This window comes from Equus caballus, chromosome 14 (assembly GCF_041296265.1).
Source record: "Equus caballus isolate H_3958 breed thoroughbred chromosome 14, TB-T2T, whole genome shotgun sequence".
NCBI lineage: Eukaryota > Metazoa > Chordata > Mammalia > Perissodactyla > Equidae > Equus > Equus caballus.
In genome coordinates this window covers 12,221,127-12,232,564 of record NC_091697.1, presented here as the reverse complement: position 1 = coordinate 12,232,564, position 11,438 = coordinate 12,221,127, and the positions used below count along the sequence as shown (strand labels likewise).

The following is an 11,438-nucleotide window of genomic DNA, read 5'->3' as shown; positions in this document are numbered from 1 at the left end:
TTGTTCTGTTTTATGGCTGAGTAGTATTCTATTGTATATATATACCACATCTTCTTTATCCATTCATCTGTTGATGGGCACTTAGGTTGCTTCCATGTCTTGGCTATTGTAAATAATGCTGCAATAAACATTGGGGTGCACAGGACTTTTGGAGTTGCTGACTTCAAGCTCTTTGAAGAGATACCCAGTAGTGGGATAGCTGGGTCCTATGGCAGTTCACCATTCCCTTTCCTCTTAGATTACTGACACCTATCTTATTGAGAAAAAAATGGAATTAAGATTATTATCAGTGTGCTCATTATATTTTTTAAAAATAAGTCTATCAAATCTTTGTCTAGGATTAACTTTTATTAATTGATTTGCATTCAAGTGATTAGGATGATTACAACTAATTATCCAGTCAACTCTTAAAATTTTAATAACATCCCTCTCTTTGGGCATGCTTGGAAAATCTGTCCCTGAATCAATATTAGAAAATATCTACATAATTTTCACCACAGAACTTCTACAATTAATTATTCATTCCATTTTGACTATTATAGCTTATCCTAAAGAATTAAGTAAATGTGTATTACTTCACTCCTGCACACCCTTTAAACGCAGCTAAAAGACACTGAATAAACCAGCTCATCCCAGGCGGTATCAGGAGTTACTTGCCCCACGTGCTGTCCCCAGGCTGCAGCCGCCTGAGGGGACTCGCCCGGGCCCCCGCCCTCAGAGCTCACACCCGCCGTGCGCTCTCGCCCCGAGGCCGCCCCGCCGACCCTCCCGCGCGGCTCTGCGCCCACAGGCCGGACGCCCGGAGACGGCGCCGGGCTGCGCTGCTCGGCCTCCTGGGCGCAGCGGCGCCTCTGGACCGAGCACGCGCACCAGCGGCCTCCGCGCAGGCTCCGTGCCCGCGCACGCGCCCTCGCGTCGCGCTCCTGGCGGAGAGACCTGCGCTCGGGCCGGGCTCCGGGCGGTTCTCGCGCTGCCGTTCCACCGGGACTTCCGCGCTTCGGTGGCCTTTCTGACGAGCCGCCGCGCCCAGAGATGTTCAGGTTGGAGCGACACTTCCCAGACGGCAGCGGTCACGCCAGCTCTTCGGCTTCCATTCCGTTTTCGCGCGGTTCTCCCTCTTCGCAAGGTGAGTGGAGCTCGTTTGTGGATGTGTTAGCACAGGATGCGGGAATCCTGTGAAGCGAGTCAATTTGGAGCCCGACGTGAACCAGGAGGGGTGGCGGCGGAAGCGCTCACAGCCTGGAGGCCCATAGTAGGGACGCCAGTCCTCACGGGACTCTCGGGCCTGAACGGCAGAGGACGGTGTGTGTCTGTGGGGACAGACGGGCAGCGTGTGGCGGGGTGTGTGTGAGAGACGCGAGTGAGCGGTGGGATGCGCCTCCGTGCCGTGGGTGTGGCTGCGAGGCTGTGACAGGTGCGTGGATGTGCTGGGGTGACGGGGATTTGGTGCATGTCCTTCACCTGTGCGGGTGTGATGGCTGTGGCTCTGTGGCGTCACTGTCTGGTGGCTCTGGGTTCCCTGGTGTTCCTCCTCTTCTCTCCTCACAGCTGCTTGGCTGCAAGAGGGAAGTAGGACATTGAGCCCTAAAGGGAGATTTCCAGCCACGGGGCACCGAGGTTAGTTTGGGAAAGCCTGGGGAGTTCTCTACTTGGGAGCTCTGAGGGGCAGCTACTGTCTCAGAGCCTCGGGGTTCCCAGAGCTCGGACCCCAGGAACGTGCTGTAAACCTATTCCCGTAGTCCAGGCTCTGTCCTCTTTTCCATCTGTTTATGTGTATGAGCAGGGCGGGTGTGGACCTGGAGAGTGTCGTGTAAGGGAGTCATTCTGTGCCCCAAGAAAAGCCTGGTGCCTCCTGACTTCCTCCTCAGTCCTGCCATCCCCAAAAGAAGAACCTTGATGAAGGGAAAGAATTGGTTTACACACAAAAGTCAACATTGAGGACGGTTGATTTTCTTTCATAAAATCATTGATTTTAACTTATTGGTATAAGAAAAACTTAACAAAACTTTGCAAAAATATCTGATTTTAGTTGTCTTCCCCAAAACATTTCCAAATACTGATTGAAATAGAAGAAAATAAGGAATCATTTTATTTACCCACGTCTTTCTTTGCTGCTTCAGGGCACTGAGAGTCTTACTGATGTTCTCACTTATGAGACGCTTGATCACATCAGCTTCTTTGGGCAGGTTGTGATTCACAAATGTCTCTTTGATTCTGCTGCATTTCGGTGGGAGGGAAATTTCCTCCTCCTCTTTTCTAGAAACTTTTGATTTATGAATTAAAAATGCATTCTCAAGCAAAAGTCCTGATTTTTTTTCCCTTTGTTTTGTGAGCATTATCAGAGCAGGGCTGATAAGCACAATTTTAATCTAAGAATAATTGTTTCTTTTATAATACCCAATTAGAGGGCATGCAATGTTCTTCAGTAAAAATATCTAACATATTTATATAGGATTACAACATGTTATTAAGTTTTTATGTAGATTATATTTCTCCAAGATATTCATGCTTAGTAAGGGATCTTCACACTCTTAGTTTTACTGATGAACAACCCAAGGCATTAAAATGCCATGAACTCTAAGAGCAGTTACATTTAGAAAATCTGAGAACAGAATCTATGTCTTAAGTTTCAACTGGATACCGTTCCCCAGTTATGAGTGCGTATTTTACACTGGGACCAGTATCATCCTGATTAATAATGCTGTACCTGCCATCATATAGCAGAACCAAGTTAATTAACCTGTTCCGTTAGATTTTTGTGTTTCTAGTTTTGGCTGTCATAAGCTAAGTATTGAACATACTTGTACATGCATTTCTTTATCTCAATATTTTCTTAAGAAATGTCTAGAACTAGAATTTGGGGTCAAATAATCAGATTTTTAGTAAGTGCTTATGATATGCCAGACCATGCCATCTTAGTATTCGGGGTGATAAAAAGACTCAAATGACATAGTTGACACTTTTACGTTCCTTCTGGTACGTAAGGTAAACCCTGAATAGGAATAGATGCATCGAAGGCCACTAGGGAGATTCAGATAATGTGACTTGGTGTTTTATACGGCAGTGATGTCATTCTGACTGCAGTCACCACTGTCGGGTTGTGATTAAACTCTGATGACCTATGAGAGCACCGTGATGGTAAGGAATTTATGTTGCAAATTTTTATGTTGCTTTTTAAGTTGAGATAGATTCATGATCATAAAATTCACCGTTTGTTTTTTGTTTTTTTGGTGAGGAAGATTGGCCCTGAGCTAACACCTGTTGCCAGTCTTCCTCTTTTTGCTTGAGGAAGAGTGGCCCTGAGCAAACATCTGTGCACGCCTTCCTCTATTGTGTATGTGGGGTGCCACCACAGTATGACTTGTTGAGTGGCGTAGGTCCATGCCTGGGATCCAAACGTGTGAACCTGGGCCAACAAAGCAAAGTGTGCTGAACTTGACCACTATGCCACTGGGCCAGCCCCAAAATTCACCTTGTAAAAATGTACTCAAAAGAAAACGTTTTACTATATTCACAAGGTTGTAAAAATCAGTACCACTATCTAATTTCAAAACATTTTATCACCTTAGTAAGAAACCCTGGCCTTGTTAGCTGTCACTTCCTATCCCTCGTCCTCCCATACTAAACCACTAACCTGGCTTCTGTCTCCATGGATTTGCTGACTCTTGAAATTCAGTCTACATGGAATCATGCAGTATGTGTCCTTTTATGTCTAGCTCCTTTCACTTAGCATGAGGTTTTCAAAGTTCGTCCATGTGGTAGATAAGCACATCATTCTTTTACTTTACTTTGGAAAGTATACATGGCATTACATTTGCCATTTTAACCACTTTTCAGTGTACAGTTCTGTGACAGTAAGCACATTCACATTATTGTGCGACCATCAGCACCATCCACTTCCAGGACTTTTTCATCTTCGACTGAAACTCTGTCCCATTAAACACTAACTCCCCATTCCCCTCTCCTCCCATTCCTGGCAGCCACCATTCTCCTTTCTGTCTCTGAATTTGACTTCTCTAGGACCCTCATAGTAGAGCAATCGTGCAAAATTTATACTTTCATGACTAGCTCATTTTACTTAGCGCAGTGTCCTCAAGGTCCTCCATGAGGAGTCGGTATCAAAATAGCCTTCAGTTTTATGTCTGCGTAATATTCCCTTATATCCATAAACGACATTTTCCTCATCCATCTGTTGATGGACATTTGGGTTGCTCTCAGTTTTTGGCTGTGACAAATGTGAACATTTGTGTACTAGTTTTTGTGTGAATGCATATTTCCATTCTCTTGGGTATATAGCTAAGGGCAGAAGTGCTGGGTCACACGGTAACTCCTACATTACATTTTATTCTGATGATGGTGGTTGCTGAGTGAGACTGATGGGATAAGATAATTGAGCAGCTTTCTGGAGGACGTGATTAACAGGGTGGGAAAGGATTCCGTAAGAAAACTTGCAGAAGGATGTAGCGCTGAGACCAGCAACAATACATGTTAGCTACACTCAGGGACCTCACCATCTGTCTAGACAGTCATCCAACAATGAGCATGCCTAGAAACCTGAGAGGAGATTGTGTCACTGGTAACTGAAGGAATCAAAAACCATTTAGTAAAACAACCCAAATTTAGTACATTTCCCCAAGACCAAGTAAACTCTGTTTAGAAGAATGAACTTTCCACATTTTGGAAAACAGCTTCCACTTAACACACAGCAAATGTTCACATGCACAGATATTTTAAGAAATGGCCATTGAATCAGCAAGTTAAGATATACTTAAACAAACAAAATCCCCATCAGGAGCAAAAGATAAGCACTGTTAATCAGTGAATGTACAACTTTCTAGATCTTTTTCTGTCTATTGAAGTCTGATGATTTTTCAGTCATTTGATATTGAGATACACATATGTTCTTCAAATGGTATCATATTGCACCTATAGTTTTATAACCTGATTTTTCTACTGACAGTATTTCTGGAATGTTTTCCATGTTCACAATATTTTTCCTGACTTCACGTTTACTACATGGATATGTCGTAATGTGTTTAACCAGTCAGTTTTTCTGGAATTGGAATATTGAATACTTCCTGACCAGTTCTATGTCTTTTCTAACCTGTTCAACCTCACCTGACCCCAAGGCCATGAGGTAAGGTGTGGCTGGATGGCGTGGCTCCTTTTCAGTCCTGGAAGGTGTGAATGGAGGGAGGAGGACCTGTTCAGGGCAGCGCTGACCAGCCTAGCCTCACGTGCAGAGCTGCTTCCCCAAAGTGGAGGACAGGCCAGAAAACTGTCTGCTGAATTGTTTGGGTTTCCTGGGGGTTAGGGAAAGAGTTTGGGTTTATCTACAATCCTTCTAATCTTTTCATATTGTTGTGTTTGTTTGGTTAGCGGTATTATGCAAAATGGAATGGAGGAGCCAAATGTTACTTCCTTTCATGCTAACCCTGAATTATGCTTGCTCTCATGGTCTCTTTTTCCTTACCCAGCTCTGGATTCCCTTTGTTCTTTCCCAGTAGAGGAATCCCAAGGAGGACTGATCAGTTTTGGCAGGTGCAAAACCATGGTATGTGTAAGTTAGTGTTTCCTTCTCGTTAAAATAGTGAGACGTAAATGTTTTCATTAATTGTTCTGAAGCGTCCTACCCAAAGAACCCCATGTGATTATGTGCTTCCCAGTTCCTCCCATTCCAGTGAACTGAACAATGGTTCCAAATAACCTAGTCCTCCTTATGTGGCCCAGTCTTTTCCAGCCAGTGTTTATGCATTCACTGACCAGGTTATTCTCTCCTACGTGCTCAACTTAGTCATATTAAGAGCTATAATGGAGGAATGAAGAAATTAAGTCCTGTCAAGAAATGATTTGAGCTTCCCGTGTCAGGACTGTAGTTGGATGAGAGATGGAGATCCCATTTGGCCAAGCAGGGAAAGACCCTGACGTTCTCACAGACATGAGTTTTCTAGATACACATGATAAAACCCAGCAATGAACGGTCTCTGGAGGCTAAGATCCAATGCACTGTGAGGTTTTTGGAATTGAATAGCAATATGATTTAGGACTTGAAAATATATGGATCATGGTCCTTTGTAAGGGATTCCTGAATGAGAAATATGACTATTTTATTGCTGACTGGGATGCGATGAAATTGAATGACTTTGATATAATTCTGGATCATCCTACATTAGTATCCTCTAACTCATGAACCAGAAAAGTTCTCAGTGAGGGATTGTTAGTGTCCATAAAAGAGAATAAAATCATAAGTCTTAAATTAACAGAGAGCAAGAATAGAAAAGACCTTAGATATGTTGTCTAACAATGTATATAATCATAATCATCTAAACATGTTTAATTCTATTATAACCATAAATTAGAGTGCTATGCAGCCATTCAAAATATTAGTCAAAATAAGGAAACTACATATGATAGCATTTAACAAAGAATTTCAGTATTTAAGATATTCTTTCGTTCTTTTTTATATGCTGTTTTTCTATCTGTTATGACAAACTCTAAGTTTCAATTGGAGAATTTTATCCTTTTACATTTAACGTAATTATTGACAGTTAGATTTAGGTCATCCATTTTACTGTATGTTTTCTTTTTTTCCATTTGGCTTTTGTTCCTCTTTCTCTTTTTTTCTTCTTTGGGGTTAATAATAATTATTTAAAATTCCATTTTAACTTGATTTTCTATATGTGCCTATTTTTAGTGGTCACTGTCTGTATCTATATACATGTATCTATCTATCTATATATATAATTATTTTACTGAGTCATATTGGCTTTCAACCTTGTATACATTTCAAGTGTCTATCATAATATTTCAGTTTCTCTTTAGACTGCATTGTGTTCATCACCAATAATTCAGTTTTTATCCGTCACCATACATATGTGGCTTTACCATTTCATCCTCCCTCATCCCTTTTTCCTCTGGTAACCACTAATGTATTCTCATCTATGTGTTTGCTTATATTCCACATAGGAGTGAAATCATAGAGTATTCCTTTCTCTGTCTTACTTGTTTGGCTCAGGATCCATCCATGTTGTCTCAAATGGGATGAGTTTGTCTGTTTTTATGGGTGAGTAGTATTCCATTGTATATATATACGACACCTTCTTCTCCATTTGTCCCTTGATGGGCATCTAGGTTGCTTCCACATCTTGCCTATTGTGAATAATGCTGTGGTGAGCATACGGGTGCATATATCTTTTGGAATTAGTGATTTCATGTTCTTTTGATAAATACCCAGTAGTGGGATGGCTGGATCATACAGTATTTCTATTTTTAAGTTTTTGAGAAATTTGCATACTGTTTTCCATAGTGGCTGCACCCGTTTGCATTCCCACCACCAGTTTATGAGCATTCCCTTTACTTCACATCCTCTCCAACATTTGTTATTTTTGGCTTGGTAATTATAGCCATTTGACTGATGTGAGGTGATACCTCATTGTCGTTTTGATTTGCATTTTCCTGATGATTAGTGATGTCGAACATCTTTTCATGTGCCTGTTGGCCATCTGGATATCTTCGTGAAAAATGTCTGTTCATATCCTCTGTCCATTTTTTTGATTGGATTATTCTTTTTTTGTTATTGAGTTGTATGAGTTCTTTATATATTTTGGAAAGTAATGCCTTGTCAGCTGTATGATTTGCAAATATTTTCTTCCCATTGGTAGGTTGTCTTTTCATTTTGATGATGGTTTCCTTTGCCTTGAGGAAGCTCTTTAGTCTGATGTAGTCCCATTTCTTTATTTTGTCTTTTGATTCCCTTGCCTGTGGAGACATGGTATTCAGAAAGATACTACTAAGACCTACGTCAAATCTGTACTGCCTATATGTTCTTCTAAGAGTGTTATGGTTTCAGGTCTTACATTCAAGTCTTTAATCCATTTAGAGTTAATTTTTTTGTATCATGTGAGACAATGATCTACATTCATTCTTTTGCATGTGGCTCTCCAATTTTCTCAACACTGTTAATTGAAGAGACTTTCCTTTCTTCATTGTGTGTTCTTGGCTTCTTTGTTGAAGATTAGACGTCCCTTGAAGTGTGGTTTTACTTCTGGGCTTTCAATTCTGTTCCATTGATCTGTATATCTGGGTTTATTATGTGAGTACCATGCTGTTTTGACTACTACAGCTTTGTAGTATATTTTGAGTTCAGGGAGCATGATGCGTCCAAGTGTTTTTTTTCCCCCCTCAGGGTTGCTTTGGCTATTCAGTGTCATTTGTTTTTCCGTATAAATTTTAAGATTCTTTTTTCTCTTTTCATGAAGAATGTCATTGGTATTCCATTCGGGTTTGAATTAAGTCTGTAGATTGGTCTGTAGATCAATCTGTAGATTGATTTAGGTAATATGGACATTTCAACTGTGTTTATTCTTACAATACATGAGCATGGAATATCTTTCCATTTGTCTTCTTTCATTTGTTTCATTAACGTCATAGTTTTTGGTGTATATGACATTCACCTCCTTGGTTAAATTTATTCCAGGTATTTTATTCTTTTTTGTTGCAGTTGTAAGTGGGATTATAGTCTTGACTTATCTTTCTGCTGGTCCATTATTAATCTATAGAAATGCAAGTGATTTTGTGTGTGTGAGGAAGACTGGCCTTGAGATAACATCTTTTGCCAATCTTCCTCTTTAATTTTCTCCCCAAAGCCCCAGTACATAGTTGTATATCATTCTAGTTCTTTCATTTGGGATGCCACCACAGCATGGCCTGATGAGCGGTGTGTAGGTCCATGCCCAGGATCCAAACTGGCGAGCCACAGGCCACTGTAGTGGAATAAAATGCAAATGATTTTTGAATGTTGATTTTGTACTCTGCAGCTTTACTGTATTCGTTGATTATTTCTAATGGTTTTTTGTTGGATTCTTTACAGTTTTCCATATATAGAATCATGTCAACCACAAATAGTGACAGTTTTAATTCTTCCTTTCCTTTTTGGATACCTGTTATTTCTTTTTCTTGCCAAACTGCTTTGGCTAAAATTTCCAGTACTGTGTTGAAGAAGAGTGGCAAGAGTGGGCACCCTTGTCTTGTTCCTGTTCTCAGAGGAATGGTTTTCACAAGGCAGACTTGAAAGCTTTGCTCCTGTCTCCTTGCCAGTCAATCTCACAATAAAGCTTTTTCTTTTCTCCAAAGCCGGTGCCATACTATTGGCTTTTCTGTGTGTCAAGCATCAAACCCTTGCTTGATAACAACACTATTCCATCATAAAAATGAATGAAATCTTGCCATGTTCAACAACATGGATAGACCTTGAGGGTATTAAGCTAAATAAAATAAATCAGTCAGAGAAAGACAAGTATTGTATGCTTTCACTTATATATGGAGTATAATAAACAAAGCAAAACTCACAGACACAGAGAAAAGATTGGTGGTTGCCAGAGGAGTGGTGGATTAGGGGGTGGGAAAAAATGGCTGAAAGGAGTCAAGAAGTGCAAACTTCCAATTACAATATAAATGAATCAAGGGGATGTAATGTACAACATAGTCACTACAGTGAGTAATATTGTATTAAATCTTTGAAAGTTGTTAAGAGAGTAAATCTTAAAAGTTCTCTTCACTAGAAAAAAATGTAACTTTCAATAGTGACAGATGCTAACTAGACTTCATGCAGTCATTCCATGATGTATACAAATATTGAATTATTATGTTGTGTACCTGAAATTAATCTAATATTTTATGTCAGCTATACCCCAATAAAAAATAAAAATATGGGCAAGCCACATAATATAGTGGTTAAGCTTGCACGCTCTGCTTCTGTGGCCCAGGGTTTCATTGGTTTGGATCCTGGGCATGGACCTAGCACCACTCATCAAGCCATGCTGAGTTGATGTCCCACATAGCAGAACTAGAAGGATCTACAACTAGAATATAGAACTATGACCTAGGGAGCTTTGGTGAGAAGAAGGGAAAAAAAAAAAGAGTGGCAACAGATGTTAGCTCAGGGTCAATCTTTGTAAAAACAATTTTAAAAATAAAAAGAAAGCAAAAAACTACACAACAAAATCTCTGATTAATATATATGTAAGGATTTGCAACAAAATACCAGCAAACAAAAAATAATAGAAAAATAAAGAGGCCATACATCATGAAGAAGTGAAATTTATTTCTAGAATGTAAGGATGTTTCCCTTTAAGTAAAGAAATAAATGTGATACATCACATTGATAGAATTAAAGTTTAAAGAGATATGATTAGCTCAATAGATGTGGAAAACACTTTTGGCAAATTCAACATCATTTCATAATGTATGATCACAACAAATTTGTGATAGAATAAGCATATCTCAAAATAATAAAGGCCATATATGACAAGACACAGCCAACAATATATACAGCAGTGAAAAGTTTAAAATTTTCTCTCCAAGATCAGGAACAAGATAAGGATGTTACTCTCACCACTCTTATTCAACATAGTACTGGACATCCTAGTCAGAGCAATTAGACAAGAAAAAGAAATAAAATACGTTCAAACCAGGAAGGAAGAAGTAAAGCAGTCCCCATTCAAAGCATGATATCTTATGTAGAGACCCATGAAGACCCCACCAAAAACTGTTAGAAGGAATAGACAAATTCAGCTAAGTTTTAGAACACCAAATCCACATATAAGGATCAGTTCTATGTCTACACACCAAAAATGAGCAATATAAGTAAGAAATAAAGAAAATACTATCTTTACAGTAGCATCAAAAACAATAAAGTACTCAAGAATAAAGTTAACCAAGGAAGTGAGATTTCTATCCAAATAGAACCAGAAGACATTAATGAAATAAAGTGAAAAGACACAAATAAATAGAAAGATTGTCCTTGTTCATGGATTGAACAATCTAATATTGTTAAAATCTCCATACTACCTAAAGCTGTCTATGGATTCTATGCAATTGCTATCAAAATTCCAATGCTACTTTTCACAGAAATATTTTTAAAAATCCTCAAATTTTTATGGAATCACAGAAGACCCCGAATAACCAAAGAAATCCTCAGAAAAAAACAACACAGCAAAGCTGGAGGCATCACACTTTCTGAACTATAGTAATTAAAACAATATCGTACTGGAATATAAAGAACCACGAAGACCAGTGAAACAGAATCAAGAATGCAGAAATAAACCCATGTATATAAGGGCAACCAGTATTTAACAATAGAGCCGAGAATACTTGTTTAAGAAAGGATAGTGTCTTTAATAAATGGAGCAGGAAAAACTGGATATCCATATACATTAGAAAGAAATTGAACTCCTATCTCACACAATTAAAAAAAATAATTTTAAGTGTATTAAAGACCACATAGGACTTGAAACCATAGAACTCCCAGGAGAATGAGTAGGAAAAAAATGTCTTTGACATGCATCCTGGCAATGAATTTTTGGATATGACACCAAAATCACAAGCCACAAAAGAAAAGATAAACAGATAGGGCAAATCAAGCTAAAAATATTCTGCAT

General features: G+C 39.4%; 1 protein-coding gene across 1 annotated transcript in view; it reads left to right on the top strand.

The window, feature by feature from the left end:
* The first annotated feature begins 884 nt into the window (after window positions 1-884).
* The window catches only part of LOC138917600 (uncharacterized), a 95,786-nt gene continuing 85,232 nt past the window's right edge, over window positions 885-11,438 (top strand). Inside the window, exons 1-2 of the mRNA XM_070234699.1 lie at window positions 885-1,126; window positions 5,478-5,554. The gene's annotated coding sequence lies outside the window, so the exon portion shown is untranslated. The remainder of the gene's footprint in view (window positions 1,127-5,477; window positions 5,555-11,438) is intronic.